We start from the raw sequence: 11,756 nt of genomic DNA, 5'->3' as shown, positions 1-11,756 counted from the left end.
TTGAATCAAGTCCTTGAAAGTTACCCCTAGCAGCCATATAAAGAATATGCTACTCCTAACAGCCATAAAACTTTATACAGTTTCCATGAAACGAGCATTTATTTGTACATCTTATATTTGGATGTAGATATAGAGGAGGGGCAGATAATGGAACAAGTGATGGAGCATAAATATCTAGGACTCAGACTATCTAGGTACGGAACGCTCGAAACAGAAATGGAAGATGAACTGAATAGAGCAAATACAGCCACAGGTAACACAGGTTGCCTGGATGAAGCAATATGGAGAAATAAAACATCGGAAAAGAAATGAAAGGCAGAATTTTCAAAGCAGTGATCACAACAATAATGAAATACGCAGCAGAAACACGACCTGACACAGAGACGAGAACAAAATGCTATTCATAGAAACCGTACAGATGAAAACCCTTCGAAAAATCGATGGTAAGTCAGTATAGGACAGAGTTAGAAGTACAGAGATACGAAGGAGATGCAAGGTGGAAACATTAAGAACTGGATAAGAAACAGAAGAGTAGAATGAAACGACCACATAAGCCGAATGACAATAGAAACACAGTCAGTGGGAAGACCACGAAAATGATGGAACGATAACTTACTGGAGGTACATTGGAAAAACGGGCAGAATCATGTCTATACAAAAAGAAGAAGAAGAAGAAGATATGTTTAGATTACTAAATTAATTTATGATTATAAATTCAATGATAGCCTGTGTAATTTTAGTTTAACAAAGAACCATGGTAATCATGCATCGTAGGAATAAACGATGCGTAGGTCTCCTTAAACTACTTTTTATTTTATATGGCTCTATATTTTCCCAATGTTTTCAGATTTTGGTCTGTCTGCATTACTAACTTTTATAGTTTTATATTCATCTGTAAAAATAATTACGTCAACCATAGATACGATTTGTCTGCACTCTCCCAATGATAGTCGTTGTAGTTCATATCTTATCTATAAGATTTTCTCAATTATAAGATCATATTTTACATAAGATGTTTGCGTCAGTTTTATAACCATATCATATCACTCAGGTGCTTAATTTTTATTAATGACTAGTTCTTGAAGTAAGTTGTTAATCTAAAATGAAACAACTTATCTCTCTATTCACTATCAGACTTCCTGTTTTTGTTCGATTTATCTTCAATTATTGTATCTATGGATTCCAGACCAAAAAATTCCATAGTTTTTAGAAGTTTGTATGCCAGCAAACCTAAAGAATACCACTGCATTGTAATAAGATTGTGCGTCAGCGTCAACACATCCTTGCGTCACACATATCATAGTTTTTCCCAGTGGTGGATCCAGAGGGGGCGCCATGGGGTCATGACCCTCCCCCCAAACGAAAATAAATATCAATTCAATAATCCTAAAAAAAGAAATTTCTGTTGAAATGCTACATATTCACAATTCTGCTCTACGGAATGGAAGGGTGGACACTAACTGCTGCATCTATAAATCGGCTCGAAGCTTTCGAAATGTGGTGTTATAGGCGCATCTTACGTATATCCTGGGTTAACCGAATTACTAATGTGGAAGTCATGCGTAGAATGGGAAAAGAGTGTGAAATTCTCATAACCATCAAAACAAAAAAAATTTAATATCTAGGACATGTAATGAGAAATCAAGAACGTTACGGCCTTCTCCAACTGATTCTCCAAGGGAAGTTAAATGGTAAAAGAGGACCGGGAAGATGACGCATTTCCTGGCTTCAAAATTTACGAAAATGATATAACATGACTACCACTGAACTGTTCCGCGCTGCGGTAAACAAAGTCAAGATAGCCATGATGATCGACAACATCCGGAATGGATAGGCACTTTAAGAAGAAAAAAAAGAAGAAAAACCGAGAGCTGTCAAACAAAACAAAATTAGGCCCATCCAAAATATAATCGAAATCCCACTTATCCTAGGTGTGGTAAGACTAGGTGGCCTTGCATCAGAGAAAGGTACAAGAATTAAATTAAATTTAATTGTACAAGAATTAAATTTAATTGTAAGTAAATCACCCGCAAGATCCATGACCTCTACCCAAAAAAAATTCTGGATCCGCCACTGGTTTTATAGTTTTCTTCTCAAAACAGGATTCTTAGCTTCGTTCAGCAAAAATAGATAATTAAAATCTATTCTTTTTATATTATAGGTAGTATCCTAGGTTAGTAATGGTAGTTAATATTATAAAAGTTTAGCCAGTAATTTGCGAAAATACAAAAAAAAAATAAAAAAAAAAGACCCACCTGCGCATCCCTGGTGGGGATCGAACCCACGACCTTTGGATTAGAAGTCCAACGCGCTATCCGCTGCGCTACAGGGACGTGTTAACTTAGTTTGTATTATACTGTAGTCAAACACCGTTATCTTAAATATCTGTTTGAACATTGGTGTGTGTATTCACAAAGAGAGGATGGCATTAGATACAATATACACTTTTTGCCACAGATATTTTGAACATTGGTGGTAGGAGTAGAACAATTCACATTTCACAAGTTTTGTGAAATTAAGAAAAAAATAATGTACACTTGAAAATTATAATTTAGCTCCTTTTTTTAATTTGTCAATGGGATTTATGACCAAATTGGCGCAATTATTTATTTAAGTATTTAAGGGATGTCTTCTGTTTTCATTATAAAACACAAGTCTTTATTTCTGTTTTTTGGTAACGAATCTCTTACCTCTACAATAATGTCTATTTTATTTTATTAGAAAATATAGAGAATTCAGATTAATAATTTTTGGATTTTATAGTCCTAGTTTTCTTTCCTAATTTTTTTTCTAGATTTCTAGTACCTAAGGTTATGAAGCTGTTTTCTTGATGGGTTCTTGAAGTTTTTTGACGTTTCGATTTCCACCCTGGAAATCGGTTTGAAAAAGAATTATTTTAAAATAGTGTGATGTTTATAACCAAATATAAAATCATAATTAAAAAACAAAAATCGACTTTGAAAGAAGAATTCTTCCTTCTTCCTCTTCTTTTTTTTTGTGTAAACTTGATTCTGTCTGTATTTTCAATGTGTCATAGACGTAACCAGGGGGGGTTTGGGGGTTATAACCCCCCATTTGGATGTACTTTGAGCTCTATACGCTTAACACCATTACTATACACCCTCTCGTCATTTTCACTACTCTATGTGTTGGTTACATTCTACTCTTCTGTTTCTTATTCAGTTATAAACAGTGACGGATCTAGACATTTGCCTTGGGAGGAAAATTTGCCTTAGGGGGGAACTTCCAATGAAACACCAACCAAAAGACATAAAAAAGATAAACCCAAACTACATAAAAGACATAAATAATAACTTAGGCATATGCATTAAATTCGCTTAATTTTCCTAACTAAAAAAAATTAAGGGGCCCTTTTCAGCGGGCTTATTGTGTTCAATTTGTCTTTCTGTGGTTTAAGTTTCATGTCAGCTAATATATTTTTATGTTTTATCAACTTTTTTTCTACATATAATTATGGACCTTGTTAAATTTCCCCATGTTCCCTTCCCGTAGATCCGCCACTGGTTAAAAATGTCTCCACCCGTCGAATATATAGTACTTCTAGCTCTGTTCTATAGTGTCTTGCACTTAGTACCATCGATTTTTGGAAGGGTTTTCATCTCTTCTGCATGATATAATGAAACCGAAGATATGACACCACGCAGCTCCTGGTGACGTCAATTCGTGACGATTCCGATATTTTGTCATTTGTTGTTGTTTGTTTCCATGGTTTGTTTCTGCTATTTCAGGTTGTAAGCTTTCAACGATTGTTATTAGTATTTATACGTCATCGGGTTTGCAAATACAACATAATTAACACATTTTTGTTTATTAAAGTTAATAAAAAGTGTTTTGTTAAATGTATTCTATTTTTTGTTTAACCCAAAAACCTATTAAAGCTTGAAAAGGAAGTATTAAGTTTATGTTGAAATTTAGTATTAACAAGAGCTCTGGATAATAGGTAAGAGACATAGAATAAATCATCTAAGAATCATAGCTACAACCTGTTATGCACAACTTCCAGTTCAAACAAGAAAGAAAATTGACAAAAAGACAATCAAACGTTATTTGATTGGTTTAGACGAAGAAGATACATAATTTTTGTTAAGGGTGAGAATAAGGTCACATTGGCAAGAGATGTTTAACATTTGGAAAAACTGGTTGTCAGGAACGGGTTCAACTGCCTCTACAATACCTCCTTATAGAAAATAATTCGAAAAATGACCATGATTATATAGCTATTTCTCATTTAGAACAAAATGAGATAGATAATGAAATAATCTCACAGAATGATGAAGATGGCCATAAAAGAATCGGTAGATATGGAAACAGGAAGATATAACCTAAGAAACTGTGATCAAACTAAAAAGCCTTCACACAAATTTCCCCTGCAGAACAAGTTACAGTTGTGATGACCAAACCTCTAACGAAAATAAGATTCCACATCCTCCCAAAGACGGCACTGATGTAGATGCGAAAAACCTTTTTAATAACGGAAAGTGTTAAAATTTAGTAGGTATTAATATGGTTTTTCTCATTGTATTCAGTGAATGTCATATTAGTGTGTTAATAATTTTAATGAAACCATCACTATTTTAAGTGCACATTTGCCTATTTTATCTTTAATAAATCCATAATTCACAAAAGTTTATATCCACTACTTTATCACTACGTTTCGTAAAAGGAAATTTAACATAAATAATCTGTAATTTTGTTACCAGAATGCTTCCACTCTTCATGTAATTCATAGGTTATTTCAAATTGGCGCCGCTAACTAGTCACGTATTGACGTCATGCGTAGAACCGAACGAATGTGAAACACTTTGGTGTCATATCTCTTAAATTTATTGTATCATGCTCTTCTGTTTCTAGCATTCTTCTTGTACTCTCTTTGTCAGATCGTGTTTCTGCCTCGTGTGCCATTATTGGTCTCATGACTGTTTTGTTAATTCTGCCTTTCATTTCTTTTCAGATATTTTTATTTATTCATATTTTATCATTCAGGCATCTGGCGGCTCAACTTATTATCTGACCCTCCAGATCTAAATTTCATATTAAAATTTACTGGTATAACCATAATTTTTTGTTAAGGGAAAGAAGAGTTATTCTAGAAGAGTTATTAAGGAAACTAAATTCTTCCTTTTTGTTATGAATATGGTATAAGTTGGTTTCATCCCTTGTCTACGACATTGTATCACGGTAAAGGTTATGGATCAAAATGTTAAGAAATATAAACTATCTGATCGATCACATATTATTTAAATTTTCGACTAATTCGATCATTTCCTATTTACTCTACCACCCACCATCTAGTGTTGTCCTAACACTTTTATGACACAATTTAAATATTTTAAAATACCCGTGACAAGTATTTAAATAAGCACCAAAAATAACTTTTTTGCAATTCTGGTGAATACCGGAAAACACTGAAGTTTATGAATACCTAAATAATGAAGGTCACTATGTAATTGGTTTTTTTTTCGAGATCATAAAATTAAAGTAGTGATCTTTGTAGTCGTCGAATTAAGGTAGTAGGCAAAAAATTTACATACTTAATAATAATAATAATGGGAGGTAATAATAATAGGTAATAATTAATAGACAAAGCATAAATTTTTCACCACAAAATTTAGATCATAGTGATTACATACACAAATATCTTTTTCGATTTCTTATTCTCTAAACTCCTTTTCATTCCTGTATAGTTCATCCCACTGGCCTTACCTGCTTTTATAATTTCATTTATAGCCCAATAAATGACCGCTTTGGAGTGTAATTTCCAGGGGCAACTCCGAATTGCATGAAAATTTGGATTTAGGTTCTACTTACCCTCCACTTCAAAGTTGAATTTGTGCCGTTGGTTGCTTTTACTTGGGGGGTGACATTTACCCCTTCTCGGGGGGTGAAAAACGCGTGTTTAAAATAAGGCAGGAAATGGATAAATTGACTTATTTTAAGCACCTTTTGTTCTATAAAGTTTTTTACGTAAGTCAATACTTTTCGAGTTATTCGCGATTTAAAATGTTGATTTTTCGACAAATAAACTACGTTTTCAGACCGTTTTTCCCAAATAACTCAAAAAGTAAATATTTTATCAATAAAAATATTTTTAGCAAAAGTGTAGCCTATAAAAAAGCGAAAAAAATGGTGTACCAGTAAAGTCTACAAATTGAGTAGAAGCAAAGTTGTAGCTCATGAAAAATACGTTCTTATTCGTCTAATTCCAAATCGAATAATTCAACGCGAAATCACCGAAGAAAGAAGCGTTTTTCGGGAAAACCTTATTAACATTTTTAAAGTATCGAAAAAAAAGCTTATTATTTGGTTTTTACAAAAGTTTACAGCATCATAAATAAACGAGTTACACTGAAAAAAGTTGGCCCCTTTTTTTTGGTAAAAAAAATCGTGAAAACCTCCCTCTATTTAGCACCCTAAATGAAATTAATCGTTTGGCTTTACCATCTATTTTAACTGTATGTGTATTGTTTATATGATCTGTAAGTTTGATTGCTTTGAAGCGCTTATTTTTGAAAACATTTGGTTTTATAGTAAAAAGAAATTTACTAAAAATTTTTGAAAAATTTCATTTTTTCAAATTAACTTAAAAAGTATTAGTGATAAGAAAATTCTTAAAGAGTAAAAAATGTAGGTTTTGCTATTATAAATATGATAGTTTTATTTTGTTTCTCCGTAAGACAAAAATTGGTTATGATATGGCTGTTCAAAATTTGCATACACTCGTGATTAGTGACCAATTCAACCTTTCTCAATTATAACCCTTTCAAAAATAAACACTTTAAACCGGTGAGACTGACAGATAATATAAAAAATAGATAGGTAAGTAAATTGTTTGTAAAGCGGTAGCGATTAATTTCATTTGGGGAACTAAACACTTCGAGATTTTCATGATTTTTTACAAAAACAAAAGAGGGTCAAATTTATTTTGAGCGTAACTCGCTTATTTTTAATGCTAAAACTTTTGTTAACAATTAAAACAAAGCTTTTTATAAACACTTTAAAAAAGTTTAAATGGGTTTTTCCCGAAAAGTGCTTAATTTTTCGGTGATTTCACCTTGAAATATTCGATTTGGAATTAGACGAATAAGAACGTATTTTTCGTGAGCTACAACTTTGTTTTTATTTGATTGATAGACTTTACTGATACACCATTTTTTTGAGTTCTTTATAAGCTACACCTTTGGTAAGGTTATTTTTTTCGATAAAATATTTCCTTTTTGAGTTATTTGCGAAAAACCGTCTGAAAACGTAGTTTTCTTGTAGAAAAATCAACATTTTCAATGGCAAATAACTCGAAAAGTATTGACTTAAGTAAAAAACTCTATAGAACAAAAGTTGCTTAAAATCAGTCAATTTATCCATTTCCGGTCTTATCTTGAATTTATGTTTTTTCAGCCCCGAGAAGGGGTGACTGTCACCCCCCAAGCAAAAGCAACCAACGGCACAATTTCAACTTTGAAATGGAGGGTAAGTAGAACCTAAATCCAAATTTTCATGCAATTCGGAGTTGCCCCTGAAAATTACACGGTATCGCCGAATTTCCCGTTCATTTACTGGGCTATTATCCAATTTTTGGATTGGCGTGGTACCATCTAGTACCATTTAGGCCTTCTTTCCATACCGTGTCGTAAGCGCAGTAAAAGGTACTGCCGTTTTGATTTTCTTTTGGAAGCCATTTTCAGTAAATGTTTTTGTGAGCCACTTTCGAGTTTTTGGACCAGAATTTTTTATGAACTCGTGAAATATTTTGTCAATTCCTGCAGCTTTGCAACACTTGATTAAGTCTAGTGAATTGAAAAGTTCCTCGGTCTCTATGTGCCTCATAATTAGCAGGCTTTGCTAATCTGCAGTTTTGATCTTTTTGAGCTGATATATCGTGTTCCTCTTTTTTATGAACTTTTTCTATGGCTGGTTTGGAGAACTGGGCAATGCCTTTCGCAATATCTTTTGGGTTTGGTGATGAAGAGCTACTTGTCAGGATGTTAAGGCTTTTGTCCACTTTTTTGAGTAGGTTCCAGGCAGTGAGACTGATATGCGTGATGTTAATATTTTCGACAGCTTCTGTCCTCGTGGTAGTTCTGGCAGAATTCAGAGACTCTAGAGCTAGAAGTTGTTCGCCTACGTTAGATCAGTTTATAACGTATGAGTATATGATTAATATTATATGATATGATATATTAGGGAAAGTCTAGAGGTGGCACCAATGAATGCCAAAATGAGGGAGCATTGATTAAGATGGTTTGGTCATGTTCAACGTCGAGACGTCGACCCAAGACAAAGAATTTTTGAACTGTAAGTTCATGGAAAGAGTAAGAAGACCAAAGAAGACCTGACGTGAGATGAGGAGGAGACGCTTAGGCAGGACATTGATATATGACCCAAGATAGAAATTTGAAGATGAAGAAGTGCAGTTAGGGAAGCCGACCCCTTCTTCTTCAGGTGCCATCTCCGCTACGGAGGTTGGCAATCATCATAGCTATTTTAATTTTTGAGGCAGTAGCTCTAAATAGTTGTTTCGAGCTGCATCCAAACCACTCTCCAAGCCGACCCCGCATAGGAATAAAGCCAAAGAGAATGATGATGATTTTGATGGTGAATAGATGATGATAAGATTTTAGGTATTTCTCAATTTCCAAGCATATCAATTTTATACACACTTCGCCTATTAATACTTGTTCTCAGTGTAAAAATACCAGCGTCAAAAAGGTTTCAACCAAATTAATCATAATAACATGGTATTACACTTTATCGATTATTATAATTTATATATTTTATGTTGAACAATTCTGGCAATAAATTAACAAAATATGTTTTTATATGTTTACTCTGTTTCACCTTGGCCTGTCGTCATAATTTTTGTGCGTATTTCTAATCAAGTGGAGTATTTTTCGTGGGTGTGACATTACGTCATTGTGTTCATCGACAGCGAGGTCTTTTGTTAAATATGTATTCATCTATAAAGTGATTGTAAAAACGTGGATTTCGGTAGTTCCACAATTTTTTACAATTTTATTTTAAATTTCATTGTAGAAGTACAAAGAAATCAAAATGGATAGTTATCATCAAAAACAACAATCTAGCTAAAAAATTAACTGGCATCAGGATAGCTGAGGAAACAGTGGAGCAGGCCCGGCCCCAGGGGTGGGCGAACTGGGCGGCCGCCCAGGGCGGCACATTTAGGGGCGGCAAATTTTAGAGGAGAGCCAATTTTTGAAATTGAAGAAATAATAAATTATGTTTTTAATATGATAAAAAATCAATATTATGAACAAGAGCGGCAAAAATGCAACTGTAAAAACGAGAATTAAATAAGTGAAACAATAACAATTGCAAGGTTCATTCGACAGGAAATCAACAACACCTTCATCACCACCTTCTTCTTATCGGGATCAGAACTAAATTAAATTCACTGAAATTCACTTAAAAAAATAAATTTACTGAAAAAGGATATAATAATTGGAAACATATGGCTGAAACTTTGTCCAGCCACGCTGTCTCCAGCTCATCTACAGTTACAGCGACAGTGGTAGAACTAGTAATTAGACTAGAATCGGGCAAAACCATAGACGAAGAAACACAAAAAGTTTCAAATTCAGAAACTCGTCATTGGATTAATGTAATAAAACGACTTATATCAATAATACAGTTCTTAGCACAATGGTGACTTCCATTGAGGGGCGATTCTGATAAACTTTTACATCACAACAATGGTAATTTTTTAAAGCTTGTTGAGCTCTTTGGAAAATTTGATTCTGTTTTCCAAGAGCACATTGGGAGAACAACGAATGTTAATAACAAGCAATATCACTACTTGGGAAAACGTATTCAAAAAGAAATTAATCAACTCCTCCATGACCAAATCAAAAATAAAATTTAAAACTTTTGAAATCGGCAAAGTATCATAGCATAATTTTAGATTGTACACCTGATATTTCTGGGGTGGAGAACAGATGACTATTATTGTTGTACGTTTTGTCATTTAGGTTCCTGTTCACAAAGTGTTAAAATTACAGAACATTTTCTTGGATTTGTGCCTTTACTGTAAACCACTGGCTTAGGACTTACATAAGTTATTTTGCAAGAACTGAATGAACTGAGAAAACCTTTGTAAGATATGAGAGGACAATGTTATGATAATGGGACAAACATGAAAGTGAAGAACTTTTTGTCTCATGTTCTAGCCATTCACCCAACTTAGTCATGAACGATGCTGCTAAAGCCGCACAGTTTGCAGTTTCTTTCTTTTACTTGTGTAGTGACAGAAATTCAACTTTTTCTCAGCATCTATTTATCGTTGGGCTATACTGAAACATCATATTTATAGCATAACATTGAAACCTTTGTCCGCAACTAGATGGGAACTAGATGAAAATTGATGCAACTGCTCCGATCAGATACCAAATTGAAGAAATCTACGACGCTGTTGTAGAAATCACTGTCAATAAAAACAACGCAAAAATGGTTTAAAATAAAATCCGTAATTTTACTTTTCTTTGATCTGTGGTAATATGGCACTACACTTTACTTCACATCAACGTAGTCAGCAAATTACTGCAAAGTATTGATATGGAAGAATGTATCAAGCTGTGAGTTTATTAGGAAAAACGGAAATCCATTTTAAGTCTCTCAGAAGTGATTTAAAATTCCAGGGCTATTTGACAGACGCAAAAGAGAAGCATGATTTATCAGATAAATGTTTTAAGCTGTGTGATACTTTAACTTTTGATGAGTCAAAAGATCTAAATTATGCTGATCTAAAAGATGAACTCAAAGTACTTTCCACGATTGTGAAGCCCAAGAGTATAGAAGCCCAAGAGTATAGAAGAGAAGCCCTCTAGAGAACCTGAAAATGATTAGAGAGTATGATTTTGATTTCGCACCCAACGTCAGTGTAACTTTGAGGATTTTATTAACCCTAGCAGTGACAGTGGCCTCTGGTCTGTGGAGAAAAGCTTTTTCTCTCTCTTACTAATAAAAAATTACTTAAGATCAACTATGTCACAGGAACGTTTGAGTGCTCTAGCGATAATCTCTATTGAACATGAAATAGCTGAGTCCTTGGATCTTGGAGAATTATTAAAAGACTGTTCCCGTGCCAAAGATAAGTAGAGTGCTACTTACTTAAAATGTAAGTGTGTAATTATGGATATGGATAGTGAGTTTTTGGATATTAAAACATGTTAAGATACAGTAAGTAATGTATTAAAATCTCATGAACATTTTGCAAATATGTGTTTTTAAGCGTGTATTGTTCAATTAAAGTAGAAAATGGCATATTAAATAATTTAGCACAAAGCACACATCAATAAAAATAAAATCTTGATGATCGCTGAAGTAACGTGATGAGTCATGGGTCTACTAAGGAGGGGGCGGAGGTCGCCGATCTTGCCCAGGGCGGCAAAACCCCTAGGGCCGGGCCTGCCGTGGAGAGAGTAGAATTATACAAATATTTGGGCTGATAAATAAAAAAGAATGTGTGTGTGTACTTTGTACGCACGTAAGAAGTTATACTTATATTATATGATTTCTTAAAAATAAATATACTTTAAACCAGGGGTGGGCAAATACTTTTAAGCGCGGGCCAAAATGAAATTTTCAAAATGTTTCCTAAGCTGGAGGACTATACCGTGTACGAATACTGCATACGTGAATGTCTTTGGTTGAGTTTTTCCCTGCCTAAGAAATTAGTTTGACAAAAATACTATAATTATCATTTTAAAGCATTTGGACAAAGAAAT

General features: G+C 33.7%; 1 non-coding gene across 1 annotated transcript; it reads right to left on the bottom strand.

The window, feature by feature from the left end:
* Positions 1–2,260: 2,260 nt before the first annotated feature.
* Trnar-ucu (transfer RNA arginine (anticodon UCU)) lies at positions 2,261–2,333 on the bottom strand. The gene has a single exon. It is a non-coding gene; the product is annotated as a tRNA-Arg (tRNA).
* Positions 2,334–11,756: the final 9,423 nt, after the last annotated feature.

This window comes from Diabrotica virgifera, chromosome 3 (genome assembly GCF_917563875.1).
Source record: "Diabrotica virgifera virgifera chromosome 3, PGI_DIABVI_V3a".
In the NCBI taxonomy this organism is placed as follows: Eukaryota; Metazoa; Arthropoda; class Insecta; order Coleoptera; family Chrysomelidae; genus Diabrotica; species Diabrotica virgifera.
Note: the sequence above shows the minus strand (reverse complement) of the source record. Positions and strands in the feature narration are given on the sequence as shown.